This window comes from Lactuca virosa, chromosome 4 (genome assembly GCF_052849685.1).
Source record: "Lactuca virosa cultivar CGN04683 chromosome 4, Lactuca_virosa_CGN04683_v6, whole genome shotgun sequence".
NCBI classification, from domain to species: Eukaryota; Viridiplantae; Streptophyta; class Magnoliopsida; order Asterales; family Asteraceae; genus Lactuca; species Lactuca virosa.
The window spans coordinates 47691638-47716872 of record NC_136429.1 but is presented as its reverse complement, the minus strand read 5'-3'; the positions used below and the strand labels follow the sequence as shown (position 1 = coordinate 47716872).

Genomic DNA, 25235 nt, shown 5'->3' with positions numbered 1-25235 from the left:
AACCATTAATCTCTTTTATTTATTTCTTCAAACACCCTTACTTTAAGGATTAATTTCTCATTCATATAAATCCATTTTGGACGTATTAAAAAATGGGAAAAAAACCCATTTTTATAAATTGGTTAGCACCAATTTTCCAATAATCTCCCACATGAATGAAAATTGATCAAGCATTTTCAAGCTACCTAGATAAAATCCAACAGTTGAATCATGCATAGGATAGGTAGGTGTTATCCTTTGAACCTTCCCTTAAGATACATATTTATTTTACTAGCGGAGTAGACTCGATGTCCTTGAACTGTTCTGCCGTTTGTGTAAATAATAAATATGTATCTCACATGATTCTTCCTAACCTAGTTTGGTTCTCATTGATGTGTCCGTTATGGTCATGGACACTTGCCTGGTTCTGTAAGAGCTCTTAGGAATGTGCCCATACAATTCCATTTGAAGCGACCCCACTGTAAGGGTCGAAGACCTGTTGTAATATGTCGAAGACCTAAGTTTATTTTACAAGGCATTTTTGTAACGAAGCGTACTTGTTTAGTCCTTGTAATTTTTTGTGTGCTTTCATATTTCCTATAAATAGGGACATTACTTAGAGTTAGATAAGAGTCTTTGTATGAGCTTGTCTATTTTCTCTCTGTAACATTGAAAGCATAATAGAGCTAAAACCAGATCATATTTACATCGTGTTCAATCTATATTCTGATTACTCTGATTTAATTCATACTTGATTCCACACTTCAACAATTGGTATCAGTGCAGGAATCATGATCTGAGATCTAATTTTCACTCTGTTTCAAAAGATTTTTGAATCAAATTTCTGGTTCAAAAAGTTCCGCATCTTTTGACGTGAAAAAACTTTCTAGATCTTCAGTTGTGATTTGATTCTGCAACTGATTTGTTGAATCGAGTATTCTACTTCATTTTTCTGATCAATTCAACAATTTAATTTCAAATTCTCTTTGATTTCTCAAAAAATTTCTTTCGTACATCAATGGCGAACTTCAATCTCAACTCGATGACTACATACTCTCATCTGCTAGGATCTTCAACTAAGATTCCTATGCGCATTCCTGAATAATATGATCAATGGTTTGATCGTATGCATGATTACTTGAATGGAATCGATGAAGAGCTTTGGTCTTGCATCTCAGGGAATGTTACTCTTCCGACAAACCTTCAACCAATTGGATCGTCGTCTGGTACTACGAGTGTGGAAGATCAAAATGTTTGTATGAAGAAACTTGAAAAACGATGCATAAGGGAGTTACGTGGTGCATTGCCTCCAGTTGTGTATAACTATGTCAGAAGTTGTACAATTGCAAAGGAAATCTGGAATAATCTCAAAGAAAAGTTTCAAGGCAGCGAGAAGACGAAAATCAATTCAGTTAAGCAATGCTTGATTGAATTGAAGGATTTCAAGCAAAAAGATGGTGAAACGATTGAAAGTTACTATGATAGGCTGAACGAGCTGATTTACAAATGCAATCGTTATGGAATCACAAGGTCTGCCATGGAATTCAATCTCACCTTTGTTATGGGACTCCGTAAAGAATGGAGGAGTGTTAGCATGATGGTGAAAAATCAACAGAGTTTCGACACATCTTCTTTGAATGATTTGTACAATCAACTGAAAACTCACGAAAGTGAAGTGAACGAAATGGCAGAAGAGTCGAAGATTAGTCTGGGAGGTCCATTAGCACTTGTCTCTAAAGTGTCTGAAAAGGAAACTGTCGAAAAAGGTGATTCTGATGATGAAGAGGGGTTTCTCATGAATTCGGATGATGAGGCAATTGCTTATTACTCAAACAACCGAGTCAAAAAGTTTTTCAAGAAACCGTTTAATTCGAAGATGAAGCAAAGTGAGGGAAAAGGAAGCTTCGTGAACAATTCTACAGGAGAAGAGAAGAAGAAGTATGAGAAGAATGATGCGAAGGGTGCTGAGGAGAAGAAAGAAAAGAAATTGAAAGGAGATTCTGGTATGGATTGTCATTATTGCAATGGAGCCAATCATCTAGCAAATGATTGCATGCTTCAAAAGAAAGATGAGAAAATGAATAGAGTGAAGGATGAGGCGTATTATGTGGAGAGGTTGGAAGAGGTGCGTACGAAGGCGAAAATTTTTTCTCTGGTGGCTCAAGGTGAACAGGAGAATGATGGCACATATCAAATCTGGTCTTCGGGCTCCGATGATGAGGAAATGCGTAATCCTACGCATGGGGCAATGTTTGCGAAGCTGGAGGAAGATTCAGACGAAGAGGTCAAGGGCCGTTACTTTGTGTCAAAATCTGCTGATAAATCTCCAATGACAACAAAGGTACTATGTGACGAGCAATATGATGAGAAATGGTATATCGATAGTGGTTGCTCACGTCACATGACAGGACGAAAGGAAAATCTGAGAGATTTTCGAAGCTTGGAAAATGCAGGAGTTGTGAAGTTTGGCAATAATCACAAATGTCAAGTGAAAGGATATGGCAAAGTCACGAATGGAAAGTTCATTGTTAATCGCGTTGCTTATGTCGAAGGTCTTCAACATAACTTGATAAGTGTTTCACAACTTGTTGTGGGCACTGGCAATCAAGTGGTGTTTAACGAAGAAGGCATCATCATTTCAAATGTTGAAATTAACGAAGTTTTGCTCAAGTCCAAACGACATGGTGACATGTTTACTCTTGATATCAAACCAATCATCGGCAAACCCTCAGTGTGCTTACTTTCGAAAGCTTCCTCTGATATCAGCTGGTTATGGCATTGACGTTTATCGCATTTAAACTTTCAAAATTTGAATAAATTGGTTGTTGATGATCTTGTTCGAGGTTTACCTGTACTAAAATTTGACAATGATACATTGTATGCAGCTTGTGAACAAGGGAAACAGCACAGGAAATGACATCCAATTGTGATAGATCCGAAAATTGTGGAACCGTTGGAACTTCTTCACATTGACCTTTGTGGACCATCGACTGTTGAAACTCTCAACAAGAAACGGTACATTTTGGTTATTGTTGATGATTTTTCACGATTTACTTGGGTATATTTTCTCAGGTTAAAATCTGAGGTTGCTCAAACAATGATCGAGTTTATTAAGAAGATCGAGATGACTCTGAGGAAAAATGTTCGAAAGATAAAAAGTGATAATGGATCTGAGTTTAAGAACAAAGTGTTGGATTCGTACTTAACAGAAAAAGGAATTTCGCATAACTTCTCTTCACCATATACACCTCAGCAAAATGGTGTGGTTGAAAGTTGAATTAGGTCACTTTGCGAAGCAGCGAGAACTATGTTGACATATGCGAATCTTCCTCAATATCTATGGGCTGAAGCAGTTTCGACAGCATGTTTCACTCAAAATCGATCTTTCATTCATCGTCGATTCAATATCACTCCGTATGAAATTATCAATAACCGAAAATCTAATGTCAAATTCTTTCATGTTTTTGGTTGCAGGTGTTTTATAATGAATCTTAAAGACAGCCTTTCAAAATTTCAAGCTAAAGCTGACGAAGGCATATTTTTGGGATACTCGCACAATTCGGTTGCATACAGAGTGTTAAATAAGCGTACACGAAAAGTCGAAGAGACATTCAATCTTACTTTTGATGATTATTATGTCAAACAAGTTGAAAAACAATTTGAATAAAAACCAATTATTAATGAATCTTCTGATGAAACTGAAGAATCAAATTCATCTGACTTTGATTATGATTTAATTTTTGGTATTCCTGACAGGGCTGTGGATGCTGAAGTTCATGCGAATGATAATCATCACTCTGAATCTTCGAAGAATAATGATGACTTGGAAATTCCTCAAAATATTGTAGATGTTAATTCAACAACGAATTCTCCAGGAGTTGGCGAAAGTATGCATATTAATCTAGTGGAAGGAGAGCACTTGGATTCGAATACTCTGGTTGAGGGGGAGCAGTCTTTCGAGGGGGAGAATGGGAGAATGGATGAAGTTATTGAGGGGGAGCATCAAAATGATAATCATGTTGAGGAGGAAAATGATACAATAAATTTTAAACAAAACGATGATTTTCATGATCTAAATGATAATGTTTCTGTTGTAGGATCTGAAAATGAAGAGATGTACGAAGATGCACCTTTGGAATTCGATCCGGCATATCCACCGTTAGAGAAATGGACAAAGACTCATCCGATAGATCAAGTCATTGGAAATCCTCAAGAAGGAGTATTAACAAGAGCTCAGATTTGTGCAAAGAATGAGGTATTAAATACTCATCAAGAATTTTGCATGTTCAATGTTTTCATCTCGAAAATAGAACCAAAAACAGTTAAGGTTGCAATGGAACACTCAAATTGGGTTGTTGCAATGCAATCTGAACTGGCTGAATTCGATAGAAACAAGGTTTGGCGATTAATTCCTAAACCTGAAAATGTTTCGATTGTCGGGTTAAAATGGATTTTCAAAAACAAAACCGACAAAGATGGAAATATTGTACGAAATAAAGCACGTCTAGTTGTAAAAGAATATTCACAACAAGAAGGGATTGATTATGAAGAAACCTTTGCCCCTGTCGCAAGACTCGAGGCTATTTGAATATTCTTAGCTTATGCAGCTCATAAGGATTTCGATGTCTATCAAATGGATGTGAAATGTGCTTTTCTCAATGGTGAACTTGAAGAAACTGTTTACGTTGAACAACCTCCAGGTTTTGTAAATGAAATGCATCCTGATCATGTATACATTTTAGATAAAGCAGTTTATGGGTTAAAACAAGCACCAAGAGCATGGTATGCAACTCTTACCAGTTTCTTAAAACAGTCGAAATTTAAACAAGGATCAGTTGACCCCACATTATTTCGAAAGAAAGTTGGGAATCATCTAATGCTTGTTCAAATTTATGTTGACGATATTATTTTTGGCTCTACCGACCCTGCTTTGTCTAGTGAATTCGAAAATTTGATGAAAAGCCAATTTGAAATGAGCATGATGGGTAAAATCAATAATTTTCTTGGCTTAAGCATTCATCAAAGCAGAGAAGGCATTTTCATCAATCAGGAAAAGTATACAAGGAATTTGCTCGAAAAATTTGGAATGACAAATAGCACGAAGCTAAGAGTACCAATGGCTGTTGGAACAAGGCTAGCCCCTTCGTTAGAAACGCCTGCGGTTGATCTTACCTTATACAGGATAATGATAGGTTCATTGCTTTATCTTACTGCAAGTAGACCTGATATCATGTTTTCTGTATGTAATTATGCTAGGTATCAAGCAAATCCACGAGAACCACATTTAATTGTTGTGAAGAATATCTTTCGTTATCTCAAGGGAACAATTTCGTTAGGATTGTGGTATCCTTCGAAAACAAGATTTTTCATTAGGCATTTTCAGATGCAGATCTTGGAGGGTGTACTTTGGATCGAAAAAGCACAAGTGGTGGTTGTCAATTTTTGGATGGCAAATTGGTTAGTTGGCAGTCGAAGAAGCAGACGTGTGTTTCGATTTCTACTGCTGAAGCTGAATATGTTGCAGCTGCTGCTTGTACATCACAAATTATTTGGATTCAGAGTCAGTTGAGAGATTATGTTGTGAATATGAAAAAGATTCCATTGTATTGTGATTCACAAAGTGTTATACGCATTTGTCATAATCCAGTACAACATTCGAAAACAAAACATATTGCTCTTCGTTATCACTTTATCAAAGATCATGTGGAAGATGGCAATATAGAAGTCCATTTTGTGAAAACAACAGATCAGCTTGCTGATATTTTTACAAAAGCTTTGGATGAAAAATCATTTGTTCGAATTTTGACAGGTTTGGGAATGATCGAAGCAAGTTCAGTTCCAGGAATGATATCGCATGTATAACAATGAAGTGTTATATAAAAATGTCGATTCAGAGGTCATCATGACTCATTCAGAGGCTGATAGTATTAACCATTCAGCGGTTACTGTTTATAGTCAACGCTTCGACATGCTTCGACTTCGTTACATTGAGCATTTTGGTTTGGTGTAACTCTTTTCGTTAGATTTCCAAAATTCTTGTGTATCTTAGTTTTATTTTCGAAAAACCAAAAACTACAAAAAGATTTTATTTTTGTTTAGTCATTTTATTTTCGAAAAACCAAAAAGTACAAAAAGATTTTATCTTTGTTTTGTCATTTTATTTTTGAAAAATCAAAAACTACAAAAAGATTTTATCTTTGTTTTGTCACTTTAGTTTCGAAAAATCACAAAATCCAAAAAGATTTTCTTTTGTTTGTTAATTGTTTCTTTTAAAGAAAACTCAAAAACATCAAAAAGATTTTTGTTATTTTGTTCTTTATCTTTTGTGTGTACAGATTTCACGAAGGCAATACAAGGGTGATGCTTATGTTTCTCTGGGAAGGTACAATTTCGACATCTTTGTACTAGTTAGACTGTCCCTAGAAGCATGCTGCAGCATGTCGACCCAAGCCTCCATAGACTCAATGTGTGTTTACGAAAGCCTTAATGAAATTTTTCTTACGAAAATTTCTTCCCAAGTCAGGCTTATATTCACATTAGTCGAATGAGCTACCTTACTCTTCTCAAATGAGTTAAGAGTTGTCTGTTTGGTCCAATCGTAACAGAGGTACAAGTGTTTTCGTCAACCAATCTTTTTCATCACCAAATTTCTTACACTTACACACACGAAGACATATGTCCAAGAGATCTTTGATTCAACCAATCAAGATTTAGACATGTCAAAATTCTGTGTTAATGATCTGACATCATGAGGCCGTGATGAAAGTGAAACCTAACTTTCTATCTTTGACAGGAATTGACGGGGAACTATGTTCCAGTTTTGACGAAATATTTGTTTCAATACCACTTTTCGAAACTCCAAATCATATTCATTTCTTATGAGTGATCTTGATCAAACTATCGAAGCCCACGATGTTTGTTACCCAACAGGATTCAGTATCAATTCTTTCATGAATATGATTTCCGTGTGAGTTTCATTTGCTTTCGAAGTTACTTTCAAAATAATTCAAAGCATACTTGTCAGTGACTACACCGGTCAAACAAGTAATTCTGGTTACAATTACTCACCTTATGTTAAGGTTGATATGTAACGAAATTGTAAACTACCCATGAAGCCTTATAAAAGAAGACCTTCGATACTTCTCTATAAGTATTCGATTGAAATTCACGGGAACATACACAAGCAGTTGATTATCTCTCTTGATAGTTAATGAAGTAACCTTTGCCTGGGGTTTATTTGCTTTTGTGTCGAATTTATTTGACATCACATATCCAAATTTTTGTTTAATTGTTTCTTATCTTATCTTTGGAACACTGCACTCACGAAATCCTTGAGGTTCTGGGTAATACCAACTCAGGCTGATGATTTCAAACATCTGGCATATGACTTCGCTTTTTATCCCAAAAGTGAAAGAGCCTTACTTTCATCCGAAGATTAGTGACGGTTACAATTCAATTGAGATATACGATCAGTCTGTTTGAAAAGACGTTCTGTATTCAGTCCGGGTTTCTAGGTGATGTGACAGTTACTTTTTGACGCATGGCTACTTTATCGGCAGTATGGTGCGAGATTCAAGGTGCCACGTCGGATCTCATTAAATTCCAGTCCCGCTTCAAATTCAAACACTAGGGTTACATATAAAAAGGGGAATCAAAGCGTGTTCTCAGTTTACGCTTCCAAAAGAAAAATTCCTACTTTCTCTGAAAATTTCCGATTGTTCTTCAAAGCTTTCAAAAACCCTAATCATGGCCAATTCTGCTGAAGTTGTTGTTCAATCCCAAAACACAGAAGACGTTACTTCCCAACCAATCATGAAGATTCAAGGTACAAACTATCAAGTTGAAGATGATGTTTCTCTTTACCCAGACGAATTGAAGATGTTGGTAGTCGCCTTGAAGAGTTATTTCTTTCCACTGCCATGTTCAATTCGTTTTCAGTTCCACTTTCATGGCTTTCTCAAGCAGGATCCACTGCTACGTACAACAAAGCAATGGATATCATCACTTTTCAACTGGTGAATGACAAGAAGATTCGATTGTCCAAGAAGATTTTCTGTCAAATTCTTGATATCCTAAATTCTCCAATCTATACTGATCTTTCATCTGCACAAATCATCCACATGTTCAATGAGATGGGTTATCAACCCCCACTCACCAAGATCAGTGATTTCAAGAAATCAGGACTTCCAACTGTTTGGAATTTTTTCTTCAGAATCTTTTTATGCTGCTTGACTGGTCGCAGTGTAGGGTTGGACAAAGGTCGAATGGAGGTGTATGCAATGGTGACAGGGTTATATTATGACATTACTGTGGATTATTCTACCCAACTATGGAAGGAATTTCAAAAGAGTGTCGAAAACACGAATGTCATTCAAGGAATTTCGTGTGCTAGGTATTGGAGTTTAATCCTTTGATACTTTTATGCCAAAGAAGGGATTGAGGTGCCTACTGATGAGGAGACTGCTGAGTTCATCAAGTACCAATTTCCGAAGGAGGTTTCAGATGATGCTGAGATATTTACACACATTGCAAGAATTCCAGATGCAATGTTACAACGGGTTGATCCAACGAATTTGGTTCTAATTGAGTACTTAGAAAAAACCAATCCGGATGATGGCTCTGCGAAGTTGTTACCAAAAGAAACAGCTGGTCCTTCGAAGAAATCTCGGAAGTCAAAGAAGGATGTAACCATTACTCCTGAGAAACCAGTACAAGAGCCAAAGAAAAAGAAATCACCAAAACAGACGAAGCCAGATGCACAAGTTTCGACTGTTGTGGTTGAACCGGTGGAGCCTGTTGATGATACTCAAGAAAAGGAAACAATTCCTTCAAAATCAGGTATTTTTCGAAGGGTAAAGAAAAAGTCTCGTCGATCACGAAAGCTTTCTGATGGTTCATTTAAGTCTTCTTCGATGGTTCGTAAACCATATTTGAATCATCAAGGCATTCTCATTCGTGAGGTACCAGCTCCTGTTTCTCCTTCTTCCAAGAAACGAAGAGATGAAGATGTTGCTACACATATTTAGAAGAAGAAGTTGAAGAAAAGGAAGATGGTTCTTCAAGCAGAATCATCCGAAGGGGAGAAAGTACCTAAAACTCCTGAAGCTACAATTCTTCAATCAACATCTATTCCTGAGAAGACTACGGTCATACCACCCGAAGTTTCGTTAACTGAATCAATTCTTGAGGAGGTTCGAACTTCAGACATCAATACACACGTATCTGATACAGATGTAAATGTCAATATGGGTGAAGGAAATACGAATAAAGAACTTGTTGTTTCGACTCAAGGTATTCTGGCATCCTCTGCTACTTTTGTTTCTTTACCACCATTCATTATCCCTATCACGAACACTACCAATTCACACACCTTTGAAACCATTCTCACCCAACCCATCACAAATTTTTTCTCATCGCAAACCACTGATCCACTTCAAAATACTGACGATACTGATGTTGACGAAGGGGGTTTTGGGGAACATTTGAAGAGATGGAGTTTGACGAAGAAGAAGAAACTTACCTTGATAACATGTTAATGACGATGAAGCAGTTTAAGATTTTGAATAAGAAGATGAATTCCATTATTCAATCTCAAGCTGACATGGGGGGAAGTCAATCTCTTTCAAGTCTGGAATTGGATGTTATGCTTAAAGCATTCGAAGCCAGGATGGTTAGTAAAGTGTCTGGCATGCTTCAAGATTATGAGTCTAAAATCTTGGAGAAGGTGGATCAAAGCGATAAGTGTAACGAATTACGGGTGAAGTCTCAGTCTTCGAACTTTGTGAGTGAAGTTAAAGACTTATGAAGGGTGGCCAAAGAGAGACATGTCTTGTTTATAAAAGATGTGAAGCAAGTTCGCGAAGATGTCAATCTCAAGCTTCAATAACTTCATGAAGACATGGTCAAAGAGATTGCTAGTGCTCAGAAATACTATGCATCTCTAAATCAAAAAGTGGATATTATCTGTGAGGCTGTCACTAAATATGTTAAGTTGTATGAAAGCTTGAGTCCTCAAGTTACTCAAATTTCAACAGATAACAGTCGAAGCTTTGTGGAGCTTACCTCTTTATTGAAGGAGTTGAAAGATTTGTCTACCACACCTGTTGCCTCTTCGATAATAACTCCAAAATTCTTGTCTCAGATGTTTTCTCAGTTCGAGGCTGTGTTGGACAAACAGTTAGCTCCATTATCCAAGTTTTCCAGTTTACTACCAACAGATGCCCCACCTGTTGTTACAGGGGTGTAAGGGGGAGAGAAGAAGGTTGGTAATGCGAAGGTTAGTGAAGGTTCGCATGAAACTGTGAAATCTATTGGGAAGATTTTTCAAACAACGATTCCAGTGTCAAAGCCAATTATCTCAACTGTTGGACCTGTTACTTCGACAGTTGTGACAACAATGCCAATTTCAACGAAGCCAATTCCAAGACCAATTTCTAAAGGAATTGTGATTGGGGAAGGTGGCAGCAGTTCGAAGCCCAAGGAAGTTGTTGATAATTCCTCAGTCAAAGACAAAGGCAAAACAATCTTGGTCGAAAAGTCGAAAGAAAAGAAGAAAGCTGAGACTGATGCTGAGCTTGAGAAATTAAGGGTTGTACAAAGCATTTTAAGTCTTCGTGCAAGTGACCCACCTGGAATGAACAAGGGTGATCCTGCGAAGCATTACAACTATGAAACAGTTGAAGCAAGAGTTGCACATAACCATATGTATGCGTTTGAGAAGAAGCCGAAGCAGAGTTATGCAGTTGTAAATACGGATATGATACAACTGGATTTACCAATGAACGAAATGATGTTCATCATGGCTCAGTACAAAATTGCTGAGAAGTTCGACAATGATGATGATTACACATACATGAAGCTCAGGTTTCATGCTGTGTTAGGGAAACTTCCAGAGGAAGTTTGGTCACTCGTGAAGATCAAGAAGGTGATCAGTATTCAGAAGGATGTTCTTTTCGAAGACATGATGCAGAACCTTCGATTTTACGTTGCAAGGGCAAATGGTCAGGAGTGTAATTTCTCGATTGCTGATTTTCCATTAATGAACTTGTATGATCTTATACAAGTTGCATTACTTCTGAAAGACAAAGATGCTTCGTATCTTCGAGAGACTGATCCAGAAGTGTTTCATCTTGGTCTAGCTCACATCAAAATATTCATAGATAACTACTATGAGTGTTTGGCCTTAACGGATGTGGAATTAGCAACTGCGAAGGGGTTGGAAGTTAAAGTACCCATGGAACCAACGAAGACTCAACCTGAGTTGAAGAAGTATGCTGATGGGGAAATATGTTTGAAGCCTTTTGGCATGGTCTTCACAGGGAAAGACAAAAATGTAAAAGCCAAGAGATTCTTATTCCAAGCTTGTGAAGTGGAGAGATACACAACGTCCCAGTATACGAACTTCATTGTTCGTATGAATAGCTGCAAGAAGAATAACGAAGGCGACAATAAGGAATTGAAGAAGATCATTTCTTGGTATTCTGAAATTCGAAGAGTAATGTTGTATGCGATACATATTCTTTTGAACTGAAGATTGGTCGACATTATTACAAAGGGGGAGAATGTAAGGGTCGAAGACCTGTTGTAATATGTCGAAGACCTAAGTTTATTTTACAAGACATTTTTGTAACGAAGCGTACTTGTTTAGTCCTTGTAATTTTTTGTGTGCTTTCATGTTTCCTATAAATAGGGACATTAGTTAGAGTTAGATAAGAGTCTTTGTATGAACTTGTCTATTTTCTCTCTGTAACATTGAAAGCATAATAGAGCTGAAACCAGATCATATTTACATCGTGTGTTCAATCTATATTCTGATTACTCTGATTTAATTCATACTTGATTCCACACTTCAACACCCACTTCTCTCTTACATAGGTGATTCCATCATAATCATTAAAAGCTAATGCATGATGATTTGCAACTTATCATCTTCGGCTATAAGCTTAAACTGCATCATTGTTTTCTTTAGGAATGGGTTGGGGTTAACCCCCACAGTGATTCACAAATATTATATGCAAGTAGGTTGTCCCATTGAACCTAGATCTTGGGATCTCCAGTCAACTAGGTTGGGTTTTCCTTCGCAATAACTTATTAATCTATGGGTTTTAGTCTCATTCCTCATAACGACCTCTTATTCCAAGCATTTTGTTAACGGATCCGCAATATTATTTTGACTTTATGTAGTCATTAAAGATAATTCATCTTGAGAGTCATTGTTGAATGGTGTTATGTCTTTGAAAAATATGTCTAGACTCACCATGTACACATATAGGAGATATTGGCTTATCATGGGATGTCTCCTAAAAACTTACAAAGCCCTTTAGTTTATTGTCCAACCTTGGATAAACTTGAAAAAAAAAATTCCTATATTTTCCAACAAATGTTGACCATTATCAATATGATTATTAATACACCATTGTTACTACTATTGAATATGCATAATTGTGTCAACATAATACGATAAGCATATGTAGTATATGTATTTGTGAATTCACAATAACATTGGCCAGATGTAATTATGAATATACCATACATGAGTCTCCTTGCAAATATCGTATTTTTCAATGCAATTTCTTGCTTTAACCATCTACACGTAAAATTCTTAAGGCATCCTATCTCAAGGATCTTAAATATGTCACAAAATAGAACAACATTTTGAAGTGTCATTTAAATGGATCGATTTCAACACATTCATTCATGTTGAAATAACATAGTCAAAATTTTGATACTATTGTTCCAAAACTTGCTTTAAGTCATATAATGACTTTACTACTCACACATTTTGTTGCATTCCCTCGGGTAAGATAACTGCTTGGCAGTTCCATGTAGATTTATACTTCTAAAACTATGTTTAGAAGTTTTAGATTCATATCAGAATGATATACTTCCAAATTTCGAGAAGTAACAACCACATATAATTATAAGAGCATACAAATGAAATTAATCAAGACATTCTTATGTTTGTAATCCAAACATATATGTCATGAGCTCTTATTTCCCATTTGGAAACCCACTAAACCGCAGTCATTTCTCAAACTCAATAGTTCAAACGGTAGAACCACAAATAGTTTTTACAACTTAATCCAATATTATATTCTAAGAAACGATCATATGATTCCAAATTTAGAATACTCATATTTCCATTCATAGTCCTTTCAACTTCATATTGAATATTTTAATATTAACCAAAACCTTTATCTTGTTTTGATGAATTCCAACCAATATTAGTCGATTTAATGGAAATATGTTCTTCGAGTAACATTTGATTGTAAATTTCCAAACAAGAAATCAGTACATATTTCTATTGAAATCATAGACCATTATAACCGATTCTCATATTCTTTGGATCTATCTGCTTTCATTTTCCTCCTAGTGGTTTACATACTAGAGGTATATCCACTAGCTCTCATGTGTGATTTGGCAAGATAGAATCCATTTCACTTTTAATTGCCTCTTTTCATTGAGATATGTCAAAGGAAGTGAATCCCTTTTTGAAAGTTTGAGGCTCTCTTTCGACCACGTACATGCATAAATCATCTCCAAATGATTTCTCACTTGTCCCCTTTTACTCCATCATGATCTATTTATTCCTCCATTTCTTCTTCATGATAGGATTCTTTGTGCCCAATTGTTTTGGAGCACTTGTCTTTTATTTATCAAGACATGAAAACACTTTTCAAAGTATGATGCATTTTTTGATTCCATTAGTGTACAAGAAAACAATAAACACTATTGTTTTGTGTATAACCAATAAAGATGCAATCAATAATCTAGTGTACAGTCCTTACAACCCTTGGGGTTAGCTATCACACCCTTTACACCCCCACATTCGAATGTATTTATAAGATGATTTTATACCCGACCATAACTTAGATGATATTTTTTTTCCCGTTTTCTTTTGGGGTACCTTATTTAAAAGGTAATTAGTTGACAACATAACTTCCCCCCACATTGAGTGTGGGAACCCAAACATAAGCAACAACATGGCATTCATCTTTTCATTTAAGATATGATGTTTCCATTCGGTGATGCCATTTGTTATGGTGAATAAGGTGCCTTAAGCTCATGTTTAATACCATGACTTGCAAAAAATTCCTCAAATGGTGATGCATATTCACCTCCACATTTACTCTTTTTGGTGAGATGATTCTCAACCTCACTTTTGTACAATTTAAACTTGTACATCTTTACTTTTAAGTAAATTAACTTAACAAAGTTGAATGCAATCGTCAATAAAAGTGATAAAGTACTTATATCACCGTTATATGGATTCGACTTCATATCACACACACACATGTGTGAATTAATCCAAGGGGTTTAGTTGTCCTTTCAACGAACTTGAACTATGACTCAACACAAGTGTTGCATCCATATTTCGACTTATATGAAAATGTGGTATGTGTTCAAGTTTGATTACATTCTTAACGTGTCAATATTAACATGTCCAAATCTAGCATGTCACACATTAGAAATTTAAGCAAGTAAGCGGAAGAGTTATCCAACTCATTGATATTAGGCTCATTAGCCAATATATGGAATTTAAACATTCCACCATCCTCATAAACCTTGCCTACAAACATACTTTTTTTTAAGGTTAGTACAAACTTATTGGACTCAAACATGAAAAAAAATCCATGTTTGTTCAAAAACCATCCAAAGACTAAGTTCTTCTATGGAACATACAACACATCATTAAGTGTTAGCTCTTTTCTATGTTATACCATTTCTGGAATGTTTTAAACACCAAATTTAAGTGTTTAGAATCACAATTTCAAGAATAAATTTTTGCCTTAACTTGGACAACCTTATAATTCTTGAGTCACTCCCTCTTTGAGCACACATGGTGTGTAGCACCCATATCAATCCATCACTCAATGGAGTTAGCATCCATAGAGTTTACTTCGGAAATCGTTCCACTTTGGATGGTGACATTTCGAAAATCATTTATGCTCTAAATATAAATGTTTAGAATTCTAATTTCTAGAAAATATGTTTGTCTCTTGCTTGGAAAAAACTCAACATAATTAAAAATCCATATTTGAACAAATATGAAACTTGATTTCTGATGCATAAATTCTAAAATTTAATTTCTCATGCAGGAAACTGATGCATAAATTATGATATCAGAAAACTAATGTTTTATTTCAACAAAATTATTTAAAATGTGATGTTTTTAAGTAAAACCAAGTTATTTTCTGATTTCCAAAGCTGTTTTACATAAAATTGAAGTCCTTTTTTTATTAAACAAAACCTTTTTTTTGTTTTTCACAAAACAATGTAGTCTGTTCAAGACTGCTTTAGCCCCACTTAAACCAGTCAAAACTGCAATCTAATTTCATAATCCAGTAGGTCTGTCTCTTAGCTTTCTAGGGCCTACTTGCACAAGTGCATACGATTTTTCTACGATTTATTATGAATTTTACAAAACTGTGTATCATAGCTGTTAAAATCTAACCAGTCAGTGAAAATCGTATTTTTCACCCTAGTTAGAGTTGTTTACAGCTTTTGGCCAAAACTAATGAAACGAAATAGACTCATCATATACCAAACTTTGAGAACTGGTTTCAACCAAAAATGAGCATCCATTATTAAGTTATGATTTTTCAAATATTGGTACAGATTAGAGCATTTCACAGCAACACGTAAATTGTATTTTTTTTTTAGTTAAGCTAGCTTCTTAACCCATTAGGTACTTAATAGAATCAGTACCGAAGTTGGAAAATTCGATACTTAAAAACAAATACATGTCTTAATGACTTAATGACCAAAGATGCTTCAAAAACAGAAAAAAAATCAAAATTTTTTTTCTTATGAAAATCGTACAATATCAAAATAATGCAAGTAAATTGTTTCCGATTTCTAGTTCGTTTCATACAAACGAATTTGTTTTAAGATTGTAGGAATAATATTACGGAAATGTACGAAAACAATTAAGAAATAGGAAAAAAGTTGAGGCATGTGTTTAACACATTGTCCTTAAAACAAATTTTCCCGCTATCGGGTGTTTGTTTCCCAGGATACAACAACTAGAAGTGGTTCTTCTATTCCACTCGAACCCTCATTAGGCATGGATTTTACCTTTAATTCAGCAAGAAAACTAAGAACATGAAATGGAGAAGAAGAGAGTTTTTGTATTCTTATTGGTGTACTTAAATGGTTGTATAGTAGTAGTATTTATACTACACATTCTATAACATCCCCTTTAAACACCTCTATTAATCACAAAATTAATGTGTGTTAATATGTAATTAAATTGTAATATTAATTACAACTTTCAGTTACAAATGAAAGAAATATTTACAAGAAAGGTCCCTGAACTTTTCTTTTCTTTCTCTCAACCATTAAACTCTTTTATTTATTTCTTCAAACACCCTTACTTTAAGGGTTAATTTCTCATTCATATAAATCCATTTTGGACGTGTTAAAAAATGGGAAAAAACCCTATTTTTATAAATTGGTTAGCACCAATTTTCCAACAGAATATGGGTGATGAACTAATGAAGGGTATGAAATGGTTGTATTTTGGGTTATTTCTTCTTGGAGTTTTTAGGTTAGATAAAGAACTAGAGAAAGCTATTTTCACAAGATAAGAATAATGCATGAGTGAATTATATGAAGAATATTGAAGATTGTTGAGTGATATAAAATTAGATAGTTGTTGGTATATCAAAACTATTGTTAATTTTCTACGAATTAACCTTCACATGTGCTTTAGGGTGGGTTAATGTGATAACTCATATGATGTCTTTACCATTTTTATTAATAATTATAAACTAAATGACAAAACTTATATCTTTGTAAATTAATAATTTTTTTTTGTAAATCTTTGATTAGTGATTATGATTCAAATTATTAATAGTGTTTTTCTTTTTCAACTGAGGTTTCTACGGGTATTAACCTAGTTAACTAGTGTTATACCCGTCTGGTGGACGAGTTGACCGATGTAAAACAACAATTATATCCTTGGCAAAAAAATAGTGGGGTTTTACTTTTTTTGTAGCATCTTAGTGTAATTTTTTTCCATAACTCACTGCAAACATTAAAATATATAACTGTAAAAAAATAGTTTATATTGACATTAATTGTTGTTTAGATGGTGAAAACTTTTTAAATTCGATGCTTTAATTAGATAATGATTCCAAAGTATGTTGCATTACATGGTGCACAAGTACTTACTTGAAATGTATATGTAAAACAATTTTTTCTTCAATAATGCTAATGAATTCCAAGAATTCGATATGTACCAAAATACTGGATCAATTTTACTTTCTTTTTTATAATCATACTTTCATTTGTTCCGATTGTAGCATTGTACCATTACAAAACTACCAAATTAATTTATGTCATGCATATAAAGTTTTTTTTATATGTTACGTTAAACACGTTGTAAGTTGCATTAACTATATTTAGGTATTGTTATACCCGTCCGGTGACCCGGGCTTACCAATGTAAAAAAAGTTTATTGTTTTTACTTTCTTTTATGGCATTCTACTTTCATTTGTTCCATTATAGGATTGTATTATGACAAATCTATGTACCCACATATATTCATAAAAAGTTATCTCATGTATACTAACTCCAAGAAGTTAGCTATCCTGATGTAATAGAAAATGAAGGCATAAGAAATGAAAGCAAACTATGCAGACTGTACACATGTTTTCAGAGTATCTTTCCTTTAGTTAGCCTCTTGTATCTTGCTTTCTAGAATCTACTAAGCGAAGAGGATGAACTTAAACAACAATGTTGAAATGTATACATTTGGAAATAAGCCAGTGATTCAATATTTCAAATATAGAGAACAATATCTAAAAACCATCCGCTTAGGTAGTTCCATGCAACACGCTAGCCAATATCAAAGGGTACTCCCATGTAACATGTGTGGGGATCCGTTTCCCTATAAACACGGAAGAAAGGCAGCAAAAAAAGAAAGAGATATGTATATTGTTATCATTGCTTAAAAATAAGCACGTTGCTAGTGCTGTTAAAAATGATAAATGAATAGTATGTTGCTATTTCCTTTAAACAATATAAATGCATTGCTATCTCTGTTAAAAATGTTAAGCACGATGCTATTTCCACTACTACTTATTTCTGAAAAATACATCAAAACTATAACTACTAAAAGATAGAATTAACAATAGATTTCTTGTCATTAATTTTGCAACACCTCCTTTACTTGAATTACTGGACTATCATAAATTTGTATAAATTTGTAAAAATAAACGACACAATTTTGACACAATTGTGATGGTTAAGGTACAATGACATCCATAATTACCATTGAACTGCACCATTTTTCTACATAGTGTTAGATCTACAGTTGTAAATTAATGAGTTATGCAAATTATGCTGAAGCCTTATTCAACGGTATTATGTCCGACTCGAACTCAACACAAAAGTTTAATATAGTTTAAATATATATATGAAATTTATAACTTTGAGTACTCTTGATTAATGAGTTATGAAATCCCACCTTGTTTATGTTAGGGCAATCATTCAGTTTTGTGATGGAAGTTAAGGACAGGGGTAGAATCGTCATGTCCAACGATAGTACTTTTGGCTTTTTTTTTTCTTCTGAGGTTCCGGTCTATGTTAGGGTCTGGCGTTATAAAGTTCTTTTTTTGTTTTTTGGCTTGATGGGAGTTCCTAAATTAGATGTAAAACTAGCTATAACAACCTGACATAAACATAATGGTTAAATGCCAATTTAAATAACCCCTGCTCATTCCCTTCAAAATTTAGCAATTTCTTTCCCACCTTCTCAAGGCGCATTTCCCCTTAAGCAAATTAAGCAGAAAAAACTCTGGTTCGTTTGCTAATGTTCTAGATAAAGATTGGACTTGAGATTCCCATATTGAAAAATAAAAGATGACTCTAATCTCGACACTTGGCATGAATCAAGATAGTTGGGAGTTGAAGACTAAACCCCCTGCTTAAAACATGTGATATTGTACTAAAGTTCAGTGAAAGAATCTCCTTTGCAAAACATGAGAAATGCAAAATATAGAAGTAGGATGCGTCGTGAACTCGATTTCCAAACAAACAATAATCAAGAAATTAAAGTGAATAGTGAAATACCTGAGTTTCTTCGAGTTCATTTATAGAAAATTGAATGTCGCCAGTAAGTTCTCTCACAACCATGTTCAATGGAACTAATCGATGGCTAAATTACTTGGTAACATCAACTGCTAATGCCTAGAGATTGGATATAAATGATAATGATAAATATAGTAAGAATAAAACTAATAATGTGTTTAAACTTTAAACTTTAAATGATAATATTAATTGTACCCTTCATCGATAAAAAATATACATTTCCCTAAATTTGTGTGCTCCTATCTACATCACACCATAAATAAACTATTACCAAATGGGATTTTGATCATAAATGTACAATGTCACTTTAAACCAAATCAAATTACTCGATCTAAAGTAATATATTAATCATCAATCATTTATTTTTACAGAGAGAGACGTATACCTACAACCGTTTCTTAATAAGGCGAACAAATTGAGCAATTGAAGATGCATGACTCTTCCATCACTATCACTCACATCCAGAATCGTCCATGGTTAGCAACAATGGCATCTACAGTAAGTCCATCAGAGGTGGACGGCTCCACAGTTGCTTGATTGCAAAAAACATATGCAGACAAGAAGAGAGGTTAGATCCTAGAGGAAGAAAAAAACAGGAAATTAAGGATGTACCTGAGGAGAAAACAAAATTAAATTGCAAAACAATAGCATCGAAATGAGGGGAAAACAAATAAGAAACTACCTATAAGTGGTGGAGTGCCATATACGTATAGTACAATCTTCAGAACCTGTTATAATTATTGGGAGTTTAGGATGGAAGCATACATCAGATACATTGTGTGTGACCTAATATCTGCACCCAACTTTTATTTTGACAATCCCACACCTATTTAACCACTCTCTCACAAATTTAAGAATAGAACTTATTCATTTATTCATTCATTCAAACAACCATTTTCTATTCATATGCCTATTACCAAAAAGGAGGTAATCAATTCAGTTTTAAAAGCAACTATACTTGTGTGTCGTATACTCTTGCAAGATAGAGAGAGAGTTAATTCAACATATCAATTACACAAAGATGAAAACGGATAGCTGAGATGAATTTGTACCTGCAAATCTTCCACCCAGTTTATATCTTAGTTTGAAAAGGATCATGAATTTGTACCATTGGTCTGATTATTTAAAGACCTACATTTACATCACCATTGATTTACAAACACAATGCTTAAAGATATCTTACAAACTACAATAAGACAGGGAGCTCTCTTTGAAAAATTGTTTGGTTGTGCCTTGAAAGAAATATTCATGTATCAATTAGTAATACCAAACATAAAGGGTTTATACTCAAATTCAAATAACAATGCGTTTGTTATAAAACTTTGCAAGTTAATTTAGAAAAAGTGCACTTCCCATGAATAAATTCTTGAATTACCATAACCATTTGCTTATTCAGGATGAAACTATTTGCCTCTACGACTTTGCTCACCAAAAGAAATTCAGAAAACAACTGAAACGAAAACCTATTAATGTTCATTCTAAGACCAATCAAATTTGAAGGGGTTTTCACTTTTCAGTAGTATATACCTGGTTGAATTCGTTTCCATTGTTGAGAATCAGAACCTGTAGACACGCAAGGAAACCGTCAAATAATATTGAAAATTATATGTCGATTAGTTGCAAATAATAAATCCAATTATTACTAATATGATTACACAGTTTCGTCTAGAAACCAAATCAATCTTTCTCGATTAGATCTAATTTTAAGAAAGGTAGAAAGAGAGTGTCCTGTTATTGGACGAAAGTAAACGCAAGACAGTAATGTAAAACCGACTTGTTGATGGCTGATCTTGATCTTACAGAACTGCACGGATCGGACTCCTGTCCTTAAAAGTTTTTACTTTGCTTCTTTTGGATGTAAGCAACAGAGTAAAACCCCAGGATTTAATGCAGATTTATCGGTTTTCCAACAACAATGAAAAACGATAAACGCAAAGTGAATACTCAGAAAGCTAGAAGAAATCGCCAAGAGAGGGAGAGAGCTTTGAAATTCGTGTGTAGAATACAGCTCCTAGGGAGCTGTATTTATAGGTGTCGAAACCCTAAAAGGCAGTAAAACGATCCTCATAGGTCGTCCCCTAGAAGCCTTAGGATGACGCCTTGCTCTCCAAGCAAGCCATTTTCTGAGCCTTTCAAGAATATTCTATTACCTTATCCACGAAGTCAACGTTGGTCAACCATTTGACCGGTTCGGTCAAACCAACTTAACCCGAACTTGTCAAAAATAAAAACTCCTCAGCTCCCAGCGACCGATGTTGGTCAACCGTTTGACCGGTTCGGTCAAACTGACTTGACCCGAACTTATAAAAAATAAAAACTCCTTAGCTCCCAACGACCGATGCGTCGTGCCAAGTGGCAAGTGTGCTCAAATCGTGTCATTTCGTGCATTGCGGGAACGGTTAGGGTAGGCTAAGCGCGCACGTGGGCTTGGCCCATTCCTTTGATCCACTAAAGCCTTTGAAGGCCTATCAAGAGAAATGGTTTATAAGCTCACAAAATCTTTCTTCCCCCACTAATGTGGGATAGAGGAAACTTGCCAACTTGCAACATTTCCTCTATAATTTCCAACAATCCCCCCCCCCCCCCGAAGTTGGAAAGTTTCCTTTCACTCAAACACATGATGTCACTTGGGTGTCACGAAGATTAAACCCTAGTTTAATGAGAACAAACAAGAAGAGACCAATTCAATGGTATCCTTATAGGTTTAAACCATGAACCTTGTGACCTCTCCGGTTTACCCCCACACATCACATGCCATCTATGCGTTCTCCCTGAGTGATAATATGGCCATGGGCTATAAATCCTTTTCATGACCCTTTAGAAGATAAACCATTAATCTTCACTTGAAGCAGCACCACCTCTACATCATATAGGAAAAGTTTTACAACATCTTCGTTGCTTAGATGTCTCCAAAACTTTGTTAAGAGTCGAAACTCAACCTCGTTCTCGGCAACGACGTACTATCCTACCTCACATAGATCTATCATTAATGATAGTACCTTCTATCGTTAGTAACTTCATTGTTACCCTTTAAACTTGAGAATTAGGAGTATTAATGTCAAGTTGACTTTCCATCACTAAGCGATTCTATTTTGGTTTTAGATCCATGACTCTCGTGGTAGATGTAACCAAATCTCTCATCAGAGGTTTAGTAAACGGAACTGCCGAAGTTCCTACTTGTCTTGATATAGACAATTTTGATGGTACCACATTCAATTAGTTGTCTCACAAAGTTGTGTCGTAGACCCACATGTTTCGACTTCCCATTATATTTATTGTATTATATACTTTAGAAAGTGTGGCCTTATTGTCACAGTACATAGGTATAGAAGGCATTGGAATATCCCACAGATGGATATCCATGAGTAGATCTCGAATCCACTCTGCTTTTTTTCCTGCTGCTGTTACAGCAATTAGCTCTGCTTCCATCGTTGAATGAGTTATGCATGTCTATTTCTTTCTCTCCCAAGAAATAGCACCACCAGCTAGAGTATAAATCCAACAATTTTTTGATTTTGAATCACTGGTGTGATCTATCCAGCTAGCATTAGAATTACCTTCGAGTATTCCGTTAGATGACGAATACGTTAACTCAAAGGTACTTGCATGTCCTTTTCAGGTATCCCAGTATTCTACCCATCGCTTTCCAGTGCTCCGTCCCTGGATTGACAGTGTATTGAATCAGTTTGCTTACAACGAATGCGATGTCGGGTCGAGTGCAATGTGTAGCATACATCATACTCCCAATTGCACTTGCATATTCTAGTTGAGACACTGCTCGGCCAGAATTTATATTTAGCTTCACACTTTAATCAAAAGCAATGTTGAATTCCTTAATATTCAAATGTTGAAACTTTGTCAGAATTTTCTCTATGTAATGAGATTTACTCAGAGAAATCTGACTACATGTCCTTTTCACCTTGATACGAAGAATTGTATCAACTTCTCCAAGATCTTTCATCTTAAATTTCGAGGATATGTATTTCTTCGTCTTAAGAATACCTTTTAGGTGAGTATCAATGATCAACATATCATCAACATAAAGACATATAACAATTATGTACTCGGATGTGTATTTGGAATAAATACAACTGTCAACATTGTTGTGCTAAAATCATAAGCAGTAACAGTGGTGTCAAATCTCTCATGCCACTGTTTGGGAGCTTCCTTCAACTCGTACAAGGATTTAATAAGTCTATACACTTTGTTTTCTTGTTCAGGTATCACGAAATCTTCAGGTTGCTCCAGGTAAATCTCCTACTTGAGATAACCATTCAGAAAGGTTGTCTTCACATCTATTTGATGAATGTACAATCCTTTCAAAGCTGATATTGCTATGAGAGTTCTAATAGAACTAATGCTAGCAACCGGGGCATTGGTATCAAAATAATCGATCCCTTCTCGTTGCATGTAGCCTTTAGCAACTAATCTTGCTTTATAGGAAGATATGCATCCATCTGGATGATATTTTCTATTGAATATCCATTTAGATCATGTGGGTCTCCTCCCCTTGGGTAGATCAGCTAACTCTCAAGTTCCATTACCCATAATTGAATCCATTTCATCATTGATGGCTTCCTTCCACAAAAGGAGAATCTCTAGAATTCATGGCTTTAGTAAAGTTCTTAGGATCATCATCCAAGTTAATGGCAAAAATAACCTCTCTTGTCACTTTCTTTTCTTTTCCTTTGACTAAATAAGAATAGAAATCATCTCCAAGACTTTTCTTTATTCTAGCCCTAGTACTTCTCATTGGTTGCTCCATAATAGGAGGAGGTAGGATTATTTATCGAGAAGTACTTGTAGGTGTTGTGTGACTGGAGTTTTCATCATCCCTAGAAAACTTGTCCTCAAAGAATTCCACATCTCTAGATTCCACAACAACACCTGATTCAATATCTAATAATCGGTAAGCCTTGATATTGTGAGCATATCCAATAAATATACTCTTATTAACTCGTGATCCCAATTTGGTTCGCTTAGGATCGGGAGTCTGATAATAAGCAACACACCCCTACACTTTCAAATAGTCTAGGTTAGGCTTTCTACCTTTTCACAATTCATAAGGGTTTGTAGGAATCACACGACTAGTGATCCTATTATGAACATAACAAGAAATCAATAGTGCTTCCCCCACAGATTGTTTGCTTGACCTGATTGGTTCAACATGTAGTTGATCATCTCATAAAGGGTTCAATTCTTTCTTTCAGCCAAACCATTCTATTGGGGAGTATATGGTGAAGTTCTCTCATGTTTGATTCCATTCTCTTCGGATAATGTGTCAAACTCTTGGTTGAAATATTATCCGCCTCTGTTCGAGCAGAGAATTTGGATGCGTCTTTCAAGTTGATTTTCGACTTCAGCCTTATACAGTTTAAATGCATCAAAAGCTTCATCTTTTGATCTCAACAGATAGACATGTAGATATCGACTAGAGTTATCACATAATGTGATGAAATACCTTTTTCCTCCTCGAGTAAGTATTCCATTTAATTCACATATATCAGAATGAATTAACTCAAGTAATGATGTATTTTTCTTAACTTATGAAAATGGTTTGTTTGTAAATTTTGACTTCACACAAGTTTCACATTTTTCAAAATCTTTTGTCTCATATTTTAACATTCCGTTAGTTTGCATTTTTCAATGTTTTTAACATTAGTGTATGCTAAACGTTTATGCCATAAAGAAATTAAACAAACAAAATAACCAGAAAATTTCACTTCATTCACATTAGCAACCATTCCACTAATTACATCATTACTAGCAACACTAGAAACACTTGCAACACTCGCACCATCACTATCAACACTTTGCCCACTCGCACTACCCTCATCACTAAGGCACAAAAGATACATCCCTGAACAATTGTTCGGCCTCCCAACATATCTTTTGCCCTTAGTGATCATAATTCTGCCTTTCTCAAGCTCCATATTGAACCCACCTTTGTCAAACTTGTCCGCAGAAACCAACCCCTTCGAGAAAGTAGGAACATGGAGAACATTTTGAAGGGTAACCCATTCACCACGTGTGAACTTCATACGAACATCACATCTTCCTTGAACTTCAGCTTTGTGACCATCAGCACAGACGACTATCATTCCTGGTGGAATTGGACGGTAAGTGCGGAAGCTCTCTCCTTACCCACAAACATGCAGAGT

The 25235-nt window shown here is 35.2% G+C and overlaps 1 long non-coding RNA gene across 1 annotated transcript; it reads right to left on the bottom strand.

Annotated features, from left to right (window-relative positions):
* Window positions 1–17604: 17604 nt before the first annotated feature.
* LOC145109745 (uncharacterized) lies at window positions 17605–20157 on the bottom strand. Its single transcript, XR_013709188.1, has 6 exons — window positions 20127–20157; window positions 19757–19802; window positions 19460–19606; window positions 19270–19317; window positions 19057–19173; window positions 17605–17872 (listed from the first exon to the last, which is right to left on the bottom strand). It is a non-coding gene; the product is annotated as an uncharacterized LOC145109745 (long non-coding RNA).
* Window positions 20158–25235: the final 5078 nt, after the last annotated feature.